Raw genomic sequence first — 11,593 nt, 5'->3', positions numbered from 1 at the left:
TTAACATATCAAACTTGACATCTTACATTAACAATTTCCTTTTACGTGATGTTAGTCTTCTGCCCAAGCCTTGGAACCATGCCTAAAGGGGTGTACTACATGACCGAGGGTTTGCACTGCTAGTAAACTTAATTATAACTAATTATGAGAACAAGATAGCATTGTTTATATACCATATTTCTTAAATTAAAGATTAGCTTCCTGTATGAATTACAGTGCATTGATAGAAACAAAGATAGTTTCCAACAAAAAGCACCCAAAAAAGTAGCAAAAGTCATAGGAGACACTTATTTCACTTCTTCGGTGTTGGTCTTTGAAGACCTCCACCACCATCATCACTTCCACATGCATCCTCCTGCACCTCAAGAGTTGCAGGTACCACTCTACCCCTGTTTCTTGAAATCTCTCTGATAGGAGTCTCTGTAGCCTTCTCAGAACAAGGAATCATAAGTGGATTGGTTCTGTGAGGCATCAACTCCTCACCACTTTCAATAGCTTCCATCATCAACTTCCAGTCTTTAAAATCAAACCAAAAAACAAATTGGCTGTAATAAGCTTCTCCAGATGCCATTTCTGTAGCTCTGGGAGCATTTTTGGGGACAACAAAATGTTTTCCATTTTCATCGACATTTATTTCAACTCTACCATCCTTTACTAGAAATGATAACGCAAAGATGTTTTCTACTGTCTAGGAAAATGATATTCTATTTAGAACCAAATTCTCTAATCTGGCTTGCTTCTGTTTTCGCAAAATGTTAAATATGCTTGCCATATTCTTGTCTGTTTCTGATTTTTCATCTTCCGGGGACTCTTTCACTGCTTCAGGTCGAGTGCTTTCTGTCGGCTTAGTATGTTTTCTCTGTACTATATCTTTCCTTTGCTTGGGTTCATTATCCATTGGTCCAAGCATAGTGCAAATTCCAGCCACATGCTGGAAAACAGAAGCAGTTAAAAGCCCAATATTTCTCCATGATATTTGGGTTTGATCATCATTTCCCTCCAAAGACCTGCTTCCATATGCCTGGTCACTATAGTTTCTTAGAATATCACTACTAATAAAATCAACTGGAGTATCACCATCATTGTTTTGTGATCTGTTAACAGTAGTGAGGAGTGTGGATGTGAGATCAAAGAGTGTATCAACATCTGTAACTTGCTCATGAGGTCTCTAAACAAAATTGTCCAAGCATAGTGCAAATTCCATCCACATGCTGGAAAACAGAAGCAGTTAAAAGCCCAATATTTCTCCATGATATTTGGGTTTGATCATCATTTCCCTCCAAAGACCTGCTTCCATATGCCTGGTCACTATAGTTTCTTAGAATATCACTACTAATAAAATCAACTGGAGTATCACCATCATTGTTTTGTGATCTGTTAATAGTAGTGAGGAGTGTGGATGTGAGATCAAAGAGTGTATCAACATCTGTAACTTGCTCATGAGGTCTCTAAACCAAATTGTGCAAGCTTTCCACTTTGCTAATTATAGCCTCAAATTTGCCAGATTCTGCTTTTAAAATATTTTCTCTCTCCTCAGCAATCGAAGTCTTGAGGGGATGATAATGGTACCTTAATATACAGTGTTGCACCATACTCTAACTGTTACCACTGCATGCAGTGGCATCTTCTTTCTCTCTCGGGGGCTTACTGTGGCCTTGTTATGATCCTTTTACCCCACGAGAGGAATTTTCCAGTGTCTGAATTAATGTTTTTTCCTCTTTAACTCTAGCTTGGGTACCAAGCCTTCTACCCACCCTTTCTATCACCTACTTTTGGAGTTGATAGAAATGAAAATATTCAACCAAATCTGGAAGGAAGGGCTTGAAATTGATATTTATGATTGAATAACTGCCATGAAATGGAAAGAGAGCAAGAAAATGCTTTCGTGTTGCATTGAAATGAGGGAGGGCAAGGAGTTGTGATTTCCCCTACCCTGAGAAGTCTGCTTTGTAATAGAATAGGGATGAAGGCCCACTATAGTGGATATAAAGTCCCAAGACATATCATTGTCGAATGAAATGCATAGGTGCATTATGCCAATTAAGCATGAGGATTGGGAGAAGTGACACATGTGGGAGAGTGGCCATATTATTGAAGAATTATTTACATTGAGGAAGGATACCATTTGAATATGGTAAGAATGTCAATTCTAACGTGGAGAGTTTCCAACACCACTTTCTCATCTATATGAGGGAGTTTACAATCTGTATATCTTTGTCTCAGTCTCATTGTGAATATATTAGTGTGAGGATCCATTGTCTCATGATCCATATGTTGGATGCTTTGTTGAACTTGAGTTTTATAAGGAAATCTCTTTAGATATCCAAAATGTCTCAGAAATTTATTTCAACAATTATTGTCTTGCAACAATGTTTATTGATGATAAATTGTTTGGTAATGTACACTTGCATAGAAGAGTGCGACTGATGGCATGGATACTCGATCTTTTGGTTCAAAATGGCCACCTCTAAAGATAATATTTGGAATATCCTTTGAGCCTTTCTTTGAGATGGCATCCAAGGAGTTGGAGTGAAGACATCAAGGAACTCTATATTTTGACATATTCTAGCTGAATCGCCAAACATGCAAGAGAAACTAAAACCAAGGGTTATATATGTAATAGCCCTAGTGTATGGGAAATCCAGGCTTTTAGAGGAATATTTCCGCATTTAATAATTGGATGAGGATGAATATTTCTGTTACACTATGTGTTGTGCAAAACAGCTAGGAAAGTCTCTATCGGTCATAGTGTGATGAAGCGATGGGTTCGGGTTTCCGTGCCTGTGCTATCAAAGTATATCGATACAAGTGATGAAAAAACATATGTTCAATTCCCTGGAACATATCTTATTTTCATTACTTGTCCAGGATAAATCCACGACCATAGTTGAGAAACGTAATCAAAAGAAAATAAATATGTAGTTTATTTAAACAAATGTGGCATGAGCAGAAAACTTATGCACCAAATTACAAAATGTGAAAGTCAAAGTTTTGTATAAAAGTTTTAATTAAAAAAAAATTCAAACAGTTGCGAGGAAGTTTAACAAATGAAATTTCCCAACACTCATCCAATGGCCATTCGAGGAGGGTCGAAGCCATCCATCAATATGAAGAGATCTATAAAAGCAAACGAGGACTTTGAAGAAGGGATCCCTGATTTTTCATACCCAAATGTTGCCTGATTATTGAGCAAGGGCCTGACGAGTTAGCGAGGGTTTCCCTTTTGTTTTTGTTTCAATATATTTTCATGCTTAAATTTTTGCTAATATGATGTCATTCGTGGACCTTAATATGGGGCACTGCACCATACTCTGTTGTTACCACCGCATGCGATAGCATATTCGTTCTCTCTCGGGGGCTTACTGTGGCCTTGTTGTGATCGTTTTACCCCACAAGAGGAATCTTGTAGTGTCTGACTCAATTATGTTTCTTCCTCTTTAACTCTATCTCGGGTACCAAGCTTTCTACCCATCCCTTCTATCACCTGCTTTTGGAGTTGAGAGTAATGCATAAATTCAACCAAAGTTAGAAGGAAGGGCTTGAAATCTATGTTACTAGAAACCAGAAAGGGGAAACAAAACGAGAAACGACAATGAGACGAGAAACAGAGTTTGGAGATTTCGCATTAAATAAACGAGGAGAGAGAAAAACAAGACAAATATGAAACATACAACCAAGCATTTGTTTCGCATTCAAGAAATGAGGAGAGAGAAAAAACAAGAAAAATATGAAACATAAAACCAAACATTCATCATTAACATTGTCAAATACTATGGTTCATAGGTAGTTGCTCATAGGCTTTAGCTGCTCACATTGGCCATTCCTTAATACTTATAGTGATCAAGAAAGCTTCCATTTCTCACATAATCCATTCTTGAATAACCATGTTTGATCCTCTATGCTGGCAAATACAATAGTGAAGAAACACTTGGCGCTGAATTCAAGTTTGATTTAGCCTTTGCATTTTCCAAGTGGGTACATGATCCCACATACATTGTATATATTCTTGGATGTGACATGAGTGGACCTCAATTTTCAAATTTGGGATCTATTGTATCATTTTCCACACAGTTATTGGGTTATTGTTTTCATGGTTGGGTAACAAGATGGTGGAGATTGAGTTGATCCCCATTGGATATAGAGCCAAAAATATAGGGTTCTCTCGAGCTAATACTACAACATGTGTTTGAAGACAAAATCTAAAGAGAAAAATTTCAAAAATTTATCTTTAATCCATTATAATAGAAAAATAATCTTTATAATAATAAAATAATATATTTTAAAAGTATAGTTGAACTAGATATTAAATTTCTAGTTTGTGAGAAAAAAATTAACTAAATTATTTAACTACTAATTTATAAAAATATATATAAAATATCTATACACATTACTAATTTATAAAAGAGATTTGATCCCTTTAGGGTGCTGGTATATCTGAAATTAAGATGGATCTAGGTTAGTATATATTATTTACCATAATTATTGTTAAAGTGTATAATGGCTATCTCATATTTGTATTTGCATTGATTAAATGATTATTATATGTAGTCATGTTTTATATTAATTATTTTAATGCATCATATATATGGTTTTGTATAGTAAATTTATTTTTATGTTAAATTTTAATAGTTAAATTTAGATATTCTTTCTTGATATTAGTTATTTTTTATTAATTTTCATTTTATTCTGTTGGATCCATTAAAATTTGTTATCTAAGTCAATGTTTCCAATTAACAAGTGTGGTTGATCAATATAAATAAGTGAAATAAATTATTAAATTGTGATTTTTTTTTATTTCTACTTAGTTAAATATTATATATAAATATTCCTTGTGGTTATAACATACCAAACCAATCATTTTTAGTTGTTAAATATGATTATGTTAAGATAACTTTAAAAAAATGTTATCACCCATGGTTAGAACTTACCAAACCATTTTTTTTAGCCCCTAGATTTATTTATGTTAAAATATCTTTTGAAATAATGTTATGGCCAATAGTTTTGTTATATTCCATGGTTTTGTACTTTATATTCATTTAATTTGCTAGTTTTTGCACATGGTTTTGTTAGATTCCATGGTTCGTATTTAATATTTATTTAATTTTTTTTATTTTTCATCAACTTTTTTCATAAATTAAAACAAGCGAGAGAGACCTTGAAGTCTTGAAAAGAAATGTCATAATCTAGGTATTTTATTCTACGCCACTCTTCATATATTTTGGTTGTTAGATTTTTGTGCCAAGAGACCCTTTCCACCTGGGGAATATGTTATAATATTTGGCATCAAATCAAATAAAAAAATTTAAAAACATAAAATTCTCGAGTGCATAGTTTTTCTTGCCCATGGTTTTTTCCCATGGTACTCCTAACCCATGGTTTTTGTCCATGGTATTTTTCTACAATCTAGCCTATTCAAAGGCTAATAATTAGAGAGAGAGATTTGATCTCTCTTGATGCTTGAGAGAGATAGATCTACGCTGGTTATTTATAAATGAAGAGGAGTATTTTCTTGTAGTAGTACTCTTATTTGTTTTGTATTTAAAATTTATTAAATGATGGATTTCTATTTTGTATTTTGATTTTTGAGGCTTGTTTACTTTTATAATTTTACAATTATTTCTGTCACTATTTTATGTAATTATGAAACTTTCCATATTTATCATAGTTGAAATTATGTTTGTATTATAGACATATTAATAAATAGCTTGTTGCTCTTAAGCTTTATTATTTCAAATTACCTAACATAATCTCTCTTATCACCATGAAAAAAACATTTATGGGATAAAACTATTAATGGGATGGATAATAGATAATTATTATTTTTTATATATTAAATTAATGTCTTTGGTTGATGATATTTAATATTATAGATAGTCTAATAGTTGATAAAAGTTTCTATAGGATGGTTTTATCAAAATCCTTTTCCAATCATTTGAGAGGTTATAAACCAGACCAATGGCAAAAAAAATATTGTGTCCCAATGTTTATATAAAATAATTAATTAACTAGAAAAATTAACTAAATTATTTAACTACTAATTTATAAATATATATTATATATATATATATATATATATATATATATATATATATATAATATTACATACATTACTAATTTATAAAAATATATATAAAAAAACCTTATACATTTAAATTTATAATTTTATATAAAAATACAAATTTTAAATATTAGATACAATCACTAAATCCACTTTTAAATAAAAGAAACACAAAAATAACAAAAAAATTTATAAAAACTTAACCATACACTGCGACACATCAATGACTACAATTAAAAAAATAACATAACTTTAACTAATAAAATTCCTAAATAGTCAACGTTGTTAAAGATATATTAAGCACTATTGCAAGGTGTTGTCACTAGGGAGAACACCCTAGCACCTAACCTATATATGGTTGACTTCTAGCCATAGACTATGAAAATACCTTCAAAAACTATCCAGAAAACAAATGCTTTTTATGATTCATGTCTAATTCCAATCGGGAAGATATCCATATTGCAAATGAACCAGATTAACGTTTTCCATAAAACAGTTTCAAGAAACGAACCATTTTCCGTAGCGTTCCGTTTTTTATATGGTTTTTTTTAGAAACGAAAACTCTAGAGCTTGAAATTGAGATTTTTGATTAAGAAGCATGAAATGGAAAGAAAGAAAAAAATTTTCGTGTTACATTGAAATGAGGGAGGGCAGGGAGTTACCCTGAGAAGTCTACATTGTTGTTTTTTCTGTTGTTTTCCTGGTGTGGTATACTACCAAACTACTATTTTTGTAATTTCTGGTGTGGTATACTACCAAACTACTATAAGAGTTCAGCGTATATTTAATATAAATTTCATTGCCAATATAGTAATTGTGGGGCCAGTTAATTTGAAGCTAAATTCTTAAAAAACAAAACCCAAATAACCTAATTTCAGGTGAAAAAGTTGGTAGATTGTTTGAAGCAATTGAAATTGAGGAAGGAATTAAAGGAGAGGAAGGGTACCTGTGCAAGTATTTTCTTGGGTTCTTAAAAGAAGACCAAGGCTTCTGATCCTTCCATCGTGGTCCAAATTTTCCCACAGAAAATAGATCCATGTTTTGTGAGCAAGCCATTGAAGAGATCCTCCTCAATCTTTTGTGAGCAAGCCATTGAAGAGATCCTCCTCAATCTTATTTCTCAACGCATCCAAATTCAACCATGAAACAATAACTGCCAGCGAATTACTACAACATTTCATGTGAAAATATAAAACAAATTTGCAAATCAATTCTAAGAATGGCCATCGATCTAGAAACCCTAAAAATTGATCCAACCACCTGTACTTGTTTCCATATAGCCATAGATCAGATTGTACTGTGCCCATGGTCTTTCCTTTTTTTTTCAACTACTCAACATACATTTCATGTGAAAATATAAACAAATTTGCAAATCAATTCTAAGAATGGCCATTGATCTAGAAACCCTAAAGATTTCATTCGAATACACTAAGGCAGGGATGAAAACGTGACATAATGGTCTTTCCTCTTTTTTCAACTACTCAACATTGATTCGAATACACTAAGCCGGGGAAGAAAATGCGGCAAAATGGTCTTTCCTTTTTCTTCAACTACTTATCATTCGAATACACTAAGCCGGGGAAGAAAATGCGGCAAAATGGTCTTTCCTTTTTCTTCAACTACTTAACATTCGAATACACTATGGCGAGAAAGAAAACGCACCGAAACTAAATTTTTAATTTGAATAAACATTAAATTTTTTAATTATAAGTATTTATATTATATAAATTTTAAAAACATTATATTTTATGAATATATCAAAATGTATGGAATGTATATTTTCTTATCTTATTGTATACTCATTTCAAAAAATTATATTTTTTATTTTTCAAAATTACAAAATAATAAACCATGTTGTAAGTTGTAATTTTAAACAAATTCAGCTTTGGATTTTATATAATTAAACAAAAAAAACTATAAATATTTTTTATTAATGTTTAATCTAATACTAATATTATGGTTTTCCATGTTATTTAAACAAATGAGATTTGGTTTTATAATTATTATGTCAAACTTTAAAGCTAAAAATTAACTTTTAACAATGCAATCTATTATAACCAATTTGGATGTAGTTCATTGTTATGGCAGTAAAAAGTGAATCTCATGAGTCAATTTGGTTGTAGTTCATTGTGATGGTAGTAAAAATGAATCTCATGAGCCTGGTCCCACCCACACATTGGTATAGTTCCACCCAAGGAACCATTGATCTTTCTCCATGAATCGGTAATATTGTACCAAGAAGCACCATAATGTATGGCATTTCTATTTCCCACAATTGAAAAAACACCATAAATCCTTCTACATGAGCATTTTGCTTCCGTATTGTTGAACTAAACATGGCAAGACTTTCCTCATGGCAAGACTTTCCTGTGGCAACAAGAATGTCTGAAACCCTCATCCCCCCTATCACAATATATCTTCGAATCCGTCATGTTGGAGTGTAGTATCCCTAGTAAGCATATAGGAGTGTAGGGGAACACAACCTCAGAGTCAATGGGAAGCCAAGGGGAAAGGTTTATGCATCTAAGAGGGATACCTCAATTACATAGATGTGGTTTTCTAAGCTTTTGCTTTAATCAAATGTATATTTGAGGGGGAATTCAGCCATAAAAAAAATGCTTGACTGAATTTTCATACACAAGGGTTGATTCTACTTCGAATTTTGATACTTTGTGTTTACTCATTTTAATGTCATTACATATAACTAATAATTTGCAAGTCTTTGTCTCATTTGATCTCATTTTATTTCAATTGTGAAGTGACTAAGCCTTGAACCCCAAATCCTCATAGCTAATATTTACAAAGTATGCATTGCCTCATTTCCTCTCATTTTACTTTAGTTAAATGGAGAAACTATGCCTTAGCCCCAAACCCACACAACTAAGCTTTTCACACTACAAAATCCTCTCTCTCCCCGGAATTGCACTTGGTTTAGATATACTTTTCTTAGAAGAGAAGCAATGTCTCACTAAATACCTTACATGTTAACTTATCATCTGATCCCATTACATTTTCCAAGCATTGAGAACATTAATTCAAAATTCAATTTCACACTCATTTGATGTAATCACCATGTTCCATCAATTTCAGGTAAACTCTACAAATAAATGTAAGTAATTATTTTGATTTTTTTCATTGATTCTAAATTAGCAAGTGAGAAAACTACATATGCATCTTTATTTTTAAAGTACAATCATTCGAAAAAACTCATCAAAGACTAAAGATAGGTTAAAAATAGGTTAAAACCTTTATGGAGTGAAAAATATTGTTGGTATCCTCCAGAATAACACTACTTTCAGAAGTTGGGTTCAGATTTTACCACAAATGCAAGAACCAAAGTGAGAAGCTTATTTTAAAGTTTTTATAACATGATATATATAAAAAAAAAAAAAAAATGAAGAAGCACACAATACAAAAATGTTTTGTATCTAGTATCATTATAGATAGAAAAAGTACTCGTTAGGCTATCTATTACATGAGTAAGAATTGCTACCCACCTACTTTCAAAATCATCATGGACATTTAAATATTAAAAAGGGAATTGATTAGGCTACCTATGAATAAATAAGAGTTATTCCCCACCTTTCCAAACTATCAAGTGCATTTAAGTTATCATATTTTATCAATCCTTTCTATGATGCAGCACATTACAACTTTCTATTATATTTATGCATTATATGAGTTTGTTGTACTTGTAAGGTGCATAAATTCCAAAATAATTGTCCAAATATCCATGTTTCCACTAAATTAATTGTTTAAGTAAGAGACACATTCTATTGTAGGAAGCATGCATCAATCAAACATTGTTGTACTCATAGTTTACAAACCCAACCAATTTTTCATACACAAACACATTCAAGACTAATCCACAATAACAAACAATGCTCAAAACAATATTCTTCATCAAACATCTACCAATGCATAAAAAATGAGGAGACAAGAGACACATAGAATATGCGATCAACCAAGGCCAAAACCTCTCCAACATGAGAGGAAAACCCAAACGAGATCTTCTTCTTATAGACTTCAATTGACAAATACCAAGACCATGGCCTAGACCCTTGACTCAATGACCTCTCCAAGACCAAGTCACAAGCCTCCTTGATTCAACTTCCTTATTTTTCCTTGAGTCAACGATGATCAGGCTTCTTCCTTCAATAACTCGACTATCCTTCAAATTCCAGTTCCATGGATCAGATCTATAGTTCTTGGCCCTCTTGCATAAACCCTAGAACGTGTGGTTGACCAACCTTTTGAGCCTTGATCTTCTTCGCTGGTATGAACTCTTATTATAATTCGGCATGTAACCTTGCTTATCTTCTTCCTTGATTCGACTTCTTGTACAACAACAAGATCTTCGACCTTTTTTTAGTAGATAGTTCTTCCTTCCTTCACACGTGTGGGTCTATTAGCCCTAAAACAAACCCATAAACAACACCAAAATCTTCTCTCTTTTTTTCCTTCTCTTGGTTGGTTATCTTCGCACTTATTATTACAAACTTACTTAACCAAATTTTCTTGTCCACAAATGGAGGATTATCTACCCTATATATAGTGTTTTGTCCATCAAAAAACACGTGCTAGGAAGTGTTAAGGAGTGCCTGGGGAACACAAGGGAGCAATAGGTGAAAATAATGCATGCAAATGAACGATTAAGATTTTGTGACAGGAAGTGTTAGTGAGTTCTAGGTGTGCTAAGGAGGGAGTGATAAGGTATGCTAGGCAGTGTTAAGGCATATTAGAAGCTAGGGAAACATGACAAGATGTGTCAGGTGCTAGGGTGTGCCAATGCATGCCACAGAGTGTTATGGAGTGCCAGGGAAACATAAGGGAGCACTAGTTTCAAATTCATGGAAATGAATGACTAAGAGTGTGTGACAAGGAGTGTCATTGAGTTCTAGGTGTGCTAAGAAGGGGACGACAAGGTATGTTAGGTGGTACCAATAAATGCTAGAGTATTAGGGAGACATGCCAGGGTATGCCAATGGGTGTCAAAGTGTGCTAATGTATGTCATGGAGTGTTAGGGAGTGCGACATAAACACAAAGGAAAACTATTTCAAAGTGCATGGAAATGAACAAATAAGAGTGTATGATAGGGAGTGTCAGTGAATTCCAAGTGTGCTCAGGAGGGAGTGACAAAGTTATATGCTAGGTAGTTCAAAGGCATGCAAGAGTGCCATGACATGTCAAGGAGTGCTACGGTATGATAGGGAGTGCTAAAGCATGCCATGGCATGTAGGGAATGCCAACATGTGCCACATAGTGCCAAGGGATTGTTAGACATGCCAGGTGTTATGCCATGTCAAGATGTAAACTATGTTTCTTAATTGTTTTATGGCCATGGTTAGACGTGAGCCTTGACTTGGTAACTTCTTAAGTGAGATGAGCTAAGATTGGGCATGAGTAGCCTAAGATGAGTTATAGGCCATTCTTAGGTAAACAAGGGATAGTATAGTTGTAGTAACTATAACTTGGTCAAGATGTTGTAGTCGAGGTAGGACTTGGTTGGTTCCCAAGTCTTAAAACCAATAAGG

General features: G+C 33.2%; 1 pseudogene; it reads right to left on the bottom strand.

The window, feature by feature from the left end:
• Nucleotides 1-292: 292 nt before the first annotated feature.
• Nucleotides 293-1,592, bottom strand: LOC149173488 (non-structural maintenance of chromosomes element 4 homolog A pseudogene; annotated as a pseudogene).
• Between the last annotated feature and the right edge of the window lie 10,001 nt (nt 1,593-11,593).

This window comes from Pinus tabuliformis, chromosome 4_2 (assembly GCF_031772625.1).
Source record: "Pinus tabuliformis cultivar Carrire ecotype Pingquan chromosome 4_2, CPIR1, whole genome shotgun sequence".
NCBI classification, from domain to species: domain Eukaryota; kingdom Viridiplantae; phylum Streptophyta; class Pinopsida; order Pinales; family Pinaceae; genus Pinus; species Pinus tabuliformis.
The sequence above is the reverse complement of the archived record's forward strand: the minus strand, read 5'-3'. Positions and strand labels throughout refer to the sequence as shown.